Below are 10,524 nucleotides of genomic sequence, written 5' to 3'. Positions count from 1 at the left end.
GTGCTCCAGAAAGCCCCCCCCCCCCCCCCCCACTGGCCACCAATATTGGAATTGGTGGAGAGGTGGAACATTGCATTGGGGGACCAGCCCTCCCGTGTGAACATGGGACCCAACAGGTCCCACTTAGTCTAGATATTCCATAAAATTAAGACAGCTTTGTTTTTCATCAATGTGAATGAGATTGTCTATATTAATTGAACACACCTGCACATATGTAAATATATGTAGCCCAATACTTGACTGTTCCAACTTGCATAATTCCTATAGATATTCTTACAGGTCTCGTGTTGTTAAGTATGCAATGGCATAGCTCATGTCATTTGCAATAAAAGCTCTTGTAATGTGGAGAATTCCTGAATACAAGTATATTACCAATCTTTCTGAAGTTAATACCCTCGGACTATCCTTGATCGGACTTTACTGGTTTTACTTTGCACTAAACATTATTCCCTTATCATATATCTATACACTGTAAATGCCTCAATTGTAATCATGTTTTGTTTTTCCGCTGACTGGTTCACACGCAACAAAAAGCTTTTCACTGTACCTCGGTACACGAGACAATAAACTGAAACTGAAGACTGGTGCTGGAGGCTGGCAATTTGATTCCGTTTGCAGCCAGGTCTTGAATAGACTTACGATTCAAATGTCACAACTTGCCTTCATGGAATACATCTATAAAATGAATTAAAATGCAGTGCTTCCTCACATATCACTTAAAAACAAATATGAATATCCCACTTCCAGCTGCACATTAATTTCCAGGATGTGGTTGTCACTGGCTGATACAGGAAGAACTCCAGCATGTAGTGCACTGGGTGTTTGTGTACTCTGGCTCTGTACACAGCCTGATGCAATCGCACACAAATTTGTCCATGAAGATGGAACATGTCAGCTCATACAGGGTTAGCAGCTTTCCCTCTCTCTTCCTTCGAAACCCTTCAAGACAGAGGACAGGAAGTTCTGGGAGGCTGTGTGCTGCTTTGACTTTTCTGTCACATAGACCAGCATGGAGGCATTTGCCAGGTCCTCAGTTTGTTCAGCTGTGAAGATTGTTAATAAGTCATCCTTTTCGTTAAGGACCCGGATCACAGAGCTCCTGCGGTGAACCATTGGAAGAAACGGCATGAGAACCCCTCACCTTGCTCCACGGAGCAGCCTCTGGATCTGGAGACGATCTCAGAAGATTCCCAAGCAAAGTGCGTCTCTATGATTTACTCCTCTTTATCCACTTCTATCAACTGCAGCAGGATCAGACTCTGCATGCTTTTCTAGAGTTGATGCATTTTACATAGAAACATAGAAACATAGAAATTAGGTGCAGGAGTAGGCCATTCGGCCCTTCGAGCCTGCACCGCCATTCAATATGATCATGGCTGATCATCCAACTCAGTATCCCGTACCTGCCTTCTCTCCATACCCCCTGATCCCCTTAGCCACAAGGGCCACATCTAACTCCCTCTTAAATGATAGCCAATGAACTGGCCTCAACTACCCTCTGTGGCAGAGAGTTCCAGAGATTCACCACTCTCAGTGTGAAAAAAGTTGGGTCTCTCATCTCGGTTTTAAAGGATTTCCCCTTTATCCTTAAGCTGTGACCCCTTGTCCTGGACTTCCCTAACATCGGGAACAATCTTCCTGCATCTAGCCTGTCCAACCCCTTAAGAATTTTGTAAGTTTCTATAAGACCCCCCTCTCAATCTTCTAAATTCTAGAGAGTATAAACCAAGTCTATCCAGTCTTTTTTCTTCATAAGACAGTCCTGACATCCCAGGAATCAGTCTGGTGAACCGTCTCTGCACTCCCTCTATGGCAATAATGTCCTTCCTCAGATTTGGAGACCAAAACTGTACGCAATACTCCAGGTGTGGTCTCACCAAGACCCTGTACAACTGCAGTAGAACCTCTCTGCTCCTATACTCAAATCCTTTTGCAATGAAAGCTAACATACCATTCGCTTTCTTTACTGCCTGCTGCACCTGCATGCCTACCTTCAATGACTGGTGTACCATGACACCCAGGTCTCGCTGCATCTCCCCCTTTCCCAATCGGCCACCATTTTATTTTGACTCTCTTTCATTTTCTAAACATCTCACAGGATGAAGAACCTTTTGATATTCTCCTGGAATTCTAACCACTAGGGAGTTAGAACAAATCTTCATAGTTTGCCAATCTGTGTAGTCCCTCTTCAGTTCCTTGCTGTTTACTGAGGTTGTCAGTTTACCGTTCATCTTCCTTCTCTCCCTGCCAGTACCCTCATCTTCCTATTGGTGATAATCAGCCTGAAGGAGACACTGGTCAGATTTGAAGACCAGCTTGATATCAATGGTTTGGACCAGGAATGATTTGGTCTCGACCGAGCCATCTGGTCTTGTTCAGATGAATTGACATGGTGTGCAGTAAGGAACTGCAGATGCTAGTTTAAACCAAGGATAGAAACAAAATGATGGAATAACCCAGCGGGGCAGTCAGCGTCTCTGGAGAGAAGGAATGGGTGATGTTTCGGGTTGAGACCCTTCTTCAGACATGGTGCTCCATTCACATGGTTGTTGAAGACAAGACACACAGCATCTTTTACTTGTTCCATCTGTAGCTCAAGAGGTGATATCCGGGTTTGCTGGTGGCCCTGCCAGACCATCCATGATCACTGACGATGCAGTTGAAGTCAACAATACTCATGGAGATCTCCACTGCAACGTCGTGAAGAGCTGCTGGAAGAGAGCAAGCTGTTTGTTACATAGAACATAGTAAAGTATAACCATGGAATGTGCCCTTCGGCCCACAATGTCTGTGCTGGTGGTAGTTCGTGCATAAAGCATTGCATAGCCGCCTTGACCTTTGACTGAACTGAACTGAACTAAACTGAACTGAATCACGACACATCAAAAAGTACGTTTCCATCTGTGAACATTGACTGAAGTGACCTTTATGTCCATTGTTTTGAAGATTTAAAGTTGCATTACCACAGTTTATTATTCTGTGCCAACATGCCCAAAGCTTGTGTGAATGGTGGTACTTATTTTGGGCTGAGGTACATGCTCTGATCACCCCAAGGGGTGGGTTCCCCGTGTGGTGAAGTTAATGGTATTTCTGAGGGGAGATAAGCTTGGTTCTCCATACCTGCTGCCTCCACTACTGCTACTCTTTGTCACTACTCTCAGTCTCCACGTATTAGGTCACTCTGGGCACAGGACCACTCCCTGTCGCATGGAGCTTTAACTTATTTCAAAGTAAACTTTATTCATTTAAATATGTACAAGACATTTTTTTGAAACTGCATAGCTTTCTTTGCAGTCTCATCACACGAGTCATCTGCTCTATACAATCGTAGCATTAATGATTCTATACATTTGTAGTGTTAGCACATTCCGTTTAGTTTAGTTTAGTTCAGAGATACAGTTCAGAAACCGGTCCTTCAGCCCCCCAAGTCTATGCTGACCAACCATTCTCGCACACTAACGCCATCCTAGTCACACTAGGGACACTTTACAATTATACCAAGCCTATTAGCCTACAAACTTGTCTTTGGAATGTGGGATAAACCGGAGATCCTAGAGAAAACCCATGCAGCACCTCTGGCACTGTAAGGCAGCAACTCTACCGCTGCCACTGTGCCACCCTGAGCATCATTGCAATTTATGTGGGCTCCTAGGATGAAACAATGTCAGGTGTTTGGGAGACTTCAACAAGGGGCTTAGCTTTTAAACATTTAGTGGCTGAAGGATCCAGGTGCAGTCCTACATGACAAAGCCTTTGTGTCGGCTGCACCAAGCTTCAATCATCCCTCAGCACATACTTCTGTAGCCTGGAATGGCCCATGTGGCAGCCTTTCTTTAAGGACATCATGTGAGGCTGGAAAACCAACAGATTTCAGGGACACTAAAGTCACCAGGTTGATGATCTTCGAGCAGCGCTTAATGTTATCTAAGATCATGTCCTTGGATTCTACACCCAACTTGATGAAGCTACACACAAAGGTGGCCATCAGGATTAGGGCATTATGCAATGTGTTTCCCCCCTCCCCCTCCCCCTTTCGCTTCTGGGGACATGCATCATGACCCGATGACCACCTTGACCATCTGAGATCCCCTTATGGTATAGAGAATGACTCGGTGACTGCCACAGCAGAGGAGAGGGGCCTAGGCCACACCATCAGCAAGTACAGCAACATCAAGAGCATCTTGAACCTGGTTATTACCAGTCATCAAGATGGAACACTGCTCCTGCATCTACACCTCAGTAAGAATTTCATTGCCCTATCTGGAATATATGACAATAAAACACTCTTGACTCTTGGCCTATCCGCTCTAGTCAATGGAGTCAGCTTGAGCTGGAGTGCAGGCCCTCCTTTTAGCTCGTAGTCAATAAATTGAATGTCTGGTTGTTGTTTTCTACACCCTCTGGGTGTCATTTTAATAATAAAATGATCCAATTCGTTCTCGGTATTCTGGGTGGAATAAAAGCAGACACAATATGTCCTCCCCAGGTTTGTTTGGGAACTGTTCAATTGGCTCCACTTTCCAAGATCATGTTATCTTCCTTCACAGCTGTGCAGATCACTTGACTGCCTTCAACAATCTCTGCTTCCATTAACGTGAAAGCAATGAAAATGATCACCTGGTGGTCCACTGATGGTCTCCTGAGCTCTGGTTGTAACTCTGGCAAGAAAGCACAGGGGTTGGTTGCAGTTTAAAAGGCAGTTTACACTCTAACCACAGGATTTTAGCTGGACTTTGGCTGAAGTCATGGTGGGAGATTAGAAGTGCTCTCTCAAAGTTCAGCTGCTTGGGAGGATGACAGTGGGTGGGGGAGGGGACTGCTCAGTGTATGAGTCAAGGCAGCAACAGCTTAAAGAATTTTTATTTTGGTGGAGTGTGATTGGATGGAAAGTAGAAACAGTGATTAAAGAGATAGATAGAAAGTAAGTAATTAGAAGGAAAAATGAGACTTAAAAATGATTTAACAAACATAACATTTAGAGCTAAAGCTACAGATTAAAAAAAAAAACTTATAATGGTTATTTTTGATGATGTGTGAACTTACCAACTTAGTTCTGCTTTGTTGAACAATGCCGACTTTTTCCAGCAGTTCTGATCAAATCATTTGTGTTCAGTTTTTGAAACTGAGTCCAGTATCATAGTGAAGATAGACTCAAAAAGCTGGAGTATCTCAGCGGGGGACAGGCAGCATCTCTACAGAGAAGGAATGGGTGACATAGAAAATAGGTGCAAGAGGAGGCCATTTGGCCCTTCGAGCCTGCACCACACGTTTTGGTCGAGACCCTTCATCCATTCCTTCTCTCCAGTGATGCTGCCTGTCCCGCTGAGTTACTCCAGCTTTTTGTGTTTATCTTCGGTTTAAACCAACATCTGCAGTTGCTTCCTACGCCCAGTATTATAGTGACAGACCGAAGCCCACGGCTACTGTACTGGACCCATGTTGTGACAAAGCCCTGCCCAGAGGTACTGCACCCTTGTTATAATGACAGAGCCATTGCCAGAGGCACTATTACCATGTTACAATGACAAACCTATGCTCAGATGCACAGTAACAATGATACCCACCAGTACTGTAATTAGGTTATAATGATATTCCTGTATCCAGAGCAGCTGTAACTATGTTATAGTGACAGACCTGTATCCAGATGCACTGAAACAATAATATATAGTGACAGACCTGTGTTCAGAGGGACTTTAACCGTTATAGTGACAGACCTGTGTCCAACAATACCGTACTCACATTGTAATAGCAGATTCCCGTGCTCAACAGCATGATACCCTGGGTCTACAACAGACTTCAATCCGGACACATACACAAAAAATAAGACTGGGCTCAAAACGGGGATGGCTGGTCGCAAGCGATGTCTGGTGGGATGGGAGATTGCAACCTTCACGTGGTCCATCCTGTTTCGACGAATGCAATCAATCCGACGTGCACAAACAAATAGATCAAATAGAACAACTTGTCCTACAACTTTATGCTGTGCACGCCATACGCAAGAAGAAGTAGAAGCGATGGCCAATCAGCTTATCTATGTCCGAGCCCCAAACCCAGTCTGATCTCTTTCTTCCAGGCACATCGTGTCCATGAGCATCTGATCTCTGCCTAATATGGTCCCTGCTACCTAGTCCAGTCTGGGTCTGATGCCACACTATCTAGTCCCTGCTGCTGCCTGGTCCAGCCTGGTTCTTGGATTCTGGGTCATCAAAGTACCAGAACAATCTCCTTGATGTACTCGCCAATCTATCTGTGTTGGATTAACTGCTCATGGTAAAATGAGTAGAGGTCACCTTGTGGAAACCTGTGTAAAGTCCCATCTCCATGTGAAGACTTCAGGAGCACAGGAATACTGCCTCCTCCAAGTCCCACATCACCCTAACTTGGAAATATACAGTATTGCCATTCCCTTGTCATTACTAGGCTAAATCCTGAAACTGCCTACATGACGGATTATAGAGTGTATTTGCCAAAAGACCTCTAATTGTTCAAGAAGACGCTACTACCTCCTCGAAGATAATTAAGAGATTGACGATAAATGCTGGACAATAAATATCCCATGTGCTGGATCCTGCATTGTGGATCTTGGGATTAGACCCAGCTTTGGCTAGACTCGTGGAACATGACCATGACATGGCAGAGCTCCAGGAACTGGGCTCAGTGCGGGGAAATCCCACTGACCAGACCTAAAGTGGCATGGTTTAGTAGAGTAGAGTTGCTGCCTTACAGCGCCAGAGACCCGGGTTCAATCTTGATTACAGATGCTGACTGCACGGAGTTTGTACGTTCTCCCTGTGACTGCGTTGGTTTTCTTCGGATGCTCCGGTTTCCTCCCACACTCCAAAGACGTACAGGTTTCTAGGTTAATTGGCTTCTGCAAATTGTAAATTGTCAATTGTCCCTAGAGTGTGGGATTGTTCTAGTATTCAGAGTGATCGCTGGTCAGCGCGGACTCGCTGGGCCGAAGGACCTGTTTCCATGCTGTATGTCTAAAGTCTAAAGTCGGAATGATCTAGTGTCCAACATAGTGACGGGTGAACCCCAGTGGCCAGAACCAGTGTTGTAGGATGGAACTGCAAATGCTGGTTTAAACCGAAGAGAGACACAAAATGCAGGAGTAATTCAACGGGACAGGCAGCATCTCTGGAGCGAAGGAATGGGTGATGTTTCGGGTCGAGACCCTCCTTCAGACCTTACCCAGTTTTGGTTCATCCTCAGTGGCCAGACCCAGTCTGAGTTGACTCCCCTCAGTGATTAGAGCCAATGTTATAAGTTCCAGAGAGATCGGGAAAGTCGAGTCCTACCTGTGACACTAACTGCAGCCTGCAACATGTTCCCGAGCACACACTCTGATGGGAGCCACATCCCAATAACCTCCACTTCTGTGAGGGTTGGTGCCCTGTACCACTGCCACAAGAACAGCTGATTTTTCCACCAAGTGCCTAATTTATTGCTGGACGGAATCTTTGGTAACCCTTGTCAGGCTGATTCTAGGATGGATGACCAGACCAACACATCTGGCCTATTCATTGTTCATAAGTATGCTAATATGCTAATGGAAGTATGTAGGGTATGGTAATCTATGATGAACATTTCTGGTGCTGTGTAGTTTTATTATTGTTCAGGTGATATGAAGCCAGAAAATCTAATCAACTCTTCTCACATCTGAAGAGAACACAATGGTCTCCAAATTGCATCAGGCAGTATTGGCAGCTGACCAATACTTGCACAAAGTCCATATTCCTACTTACTTTGTTTAAGAAGGAACTGCAGATGCAGGAAAATGGAAGGTAGACAAAAGTGCTGGAGAAACTCAGCGGGTGCGGCAGCATCTATGGAGTGAAGGAAATAGGCAACGTTTCGGGCGAAACGTTGCCTATTTCCTTCGCTCCATTGCCGCAGGCCGAGTTTCTCCAGTACTTTTGTCTACCCTTACTTTGTCCAGGAAGGAACTGCAGATACTCTCAAAATGCTGGAGTAACTGAGCGGGTGCATCCTGGGTTGACACCCCTGTTGAAACGTCACCCATTCCTTCTCTCTAGAGATGCATTTTTGAGTTTGTCTATCATTCCTACTTACTTTAAATGCTACTCTTCATTAAAACAATCAACAGAACACCACATACATGCAACAGGCAGAAATGGTCTTGTCATCAGTAACTTTGAGACATATTGATTGTGAGACAGTGCCTTAAACAAACCGTGAAAGAGTTCTGTTCAGTAAGTTGATTGTCTTTCACCTTTATTTAATTACCAGACAAAGCATCCAATTGAATACACTGCTGGTTGTTTGTACAAATTGTCTGGATAGCTCATGGATAAGAACTCAGACAGTTACCTAAAAAGTTAGATAAACGCTCAGCTGTTGCCGAGCGTTTTGAGATACACATTCTGCATTGTAACCTTCAGTAAGTGGTCTGTGCATCATCCCTAAACTAAGAAAAATGTTCCCATGGTGTATGGAATTAGGGATTCATCCTAGGAAGGCATGGCAGATCTCTGCCTTGTAGGGAAACCATGTCTCACCTTGTGTAATCTTGAGGGACTGAAGCTTCCGGGAAGGACTTCAATGGATTAGTAGCAACCAATATTTGTTAGACAATGTAATGTTGCACCTCATTTTCACCTGATTGTCACAAGGAAGCCAAATGACTGAATGACTGTGAGGGAGACAGACACATTAATGCTCCCCAATTAATGCTTTAATTCTCACCCAATGGAATTTTAGGCATGTCTATAAGAAGACTCAGACTTTACTCAATCAAAGTGGGGGGATGTTTAACTAAATTTATAAATTAAAGCTATGCATCATTTTCTGAAAATCCACCATCTCAGTTACATAATTTCAAAGAATGCTATTTATTAAAAATTGCGGATGCCTAGAATCATACAGCACGGAAACAGGCCCTTCTACATACACCGGCCAACATCAAGAGTCAAGAGTCAATTTAATTGTCATTTGGACTCCTGGAGGTTCAAACGAAATGCCGTTTCTGCAGCCATACATTACACACAAATAGACCCCAAACACAACATAATTACATTTTACATAAACATCCATCACATAGCTGTGATGGAAGGCCAAAAAAACTTATCTCTCCACTGCACTCTCCCCCCCCCGATGTCAGACAAAGTCAAAGCCCCGGCTGGCGATGTTCCGCGGCCATTGAAGCCACGCAGGTATGCTAGTCCACACCGGGTCCTGGTTTGGCCCCCATATTTCGCAAAGTCCCGCGGCCAAACCTGTCCAATCCATGTCTAACTGTTTCTTAAATCGCCGTTGCAGGAGCCCCGTTAGTCCCTGCCTCAAATACCTCCTCAAATAAAACAGAAAATGCTAGAAACATACAGCAGGCCAGGATTTTATTACGTAATTTCAAAGATGCTGTTGAGGTGAGACTGCTTTCAGGGAGATTCAGATCGGTTTTGGCCTATGATTATGCGAGTACTAAAATGTGGCTGAGAAGTTTCTAGTCTTATCATCATCTGCCTCGTCTGCGAAGAGAAGAAATGCCAGGTTACTTAGAAGGTAGACAAAAATGCTGGAGAAACTCAGCTGGTGAGGTAGCATCTATGGAGTGAAGGAACTAGACAACGTTTCGGGTCGAAACCCTTCTTCAGATGCCTTCATTGTTCTAAACAAGAAGCCATCCAATTCACTACACAGTAAATCCAGGTCAAATGAAAAGAGCTGCAGCAACCACAGTACGTAGCTTTTATCAGCCTCACAAAAGCCTTTTACTCCATAAATTCAGAGGGATTATAGAAAATTCTTTTCAAATTTAGTTATCCCGAGAAGTTAATGAAGACCTGAAGAATGGTCCCAATCTGAACCGTCGCCCATCATATTTCTCCAGAGATGCTGCCTGACCCGTTGAGTTACTCCAGCACTTTGTGTCTATCTTAAGTTCATGACAATTCTATCTGAGGTAAATAATAACATACAAGCTGCAGTCTTAACCAACAAGACTAACACACACTCAATCCCAAGGCAAACGGGGTCAAGCAAAGATCTTCTCAATCTTCTTCACTATAATATAGCACTTCATCTCTGACAAATATCCAGCTGTGCAGTAAGGAACTGCAGATGCTGGGTAATACCAAAGATAGGTACAAAATGCTGGTGTAACTCAGCGGGACAGGCAGCATCTCTGGATAGAAGGAATGGGTGACGTTTTGGGTCAAGACCCTTCTTCAGACAGCTGGATTGGAGTTAACCCAGAGGATGAATGGGAAGTTCTGCACTTTGTAACCAAAATCCTCCCCAAATTTCAACCATTTATCTACACCACTCAGATGATATTTGATAAATGCATCTCATCATGTTGCTCCTCATAATATAACTGCTGGGAAGGGCTGACATTTAGGCTATGCAGTTTTGAGTCCACTGGATCCTGACTGTTGCAGACTTTTCTTCAGGCGTGCGTGGTGACCAATATCACATTCTATGTGGAGCAGGATTCCCACAGAATACATAACGTCACACCTGATAGTGAACGGCACACCAGAGCTAATGTCAGGTGGTCAT

The sequence above is a fragment of the Leucoraja erinacea genome, chromosome 4, assembly GCF_028641065.1.
Source record: "Leucoraja erinacea ecotype New England chromosome 4, Leri_hhj_1, whole genome shotgun sequence".
Taxonomy (NCBI): domain Eukaryota; kingdom Metazoa; phylum Chordata; class Chondrichthyes; order Rajiformes; family Rajidae; genus Leucoraja; species Leucoraja erinaceus.
This window is presented reverse-complemented; position numbering follows the sequence as displayed.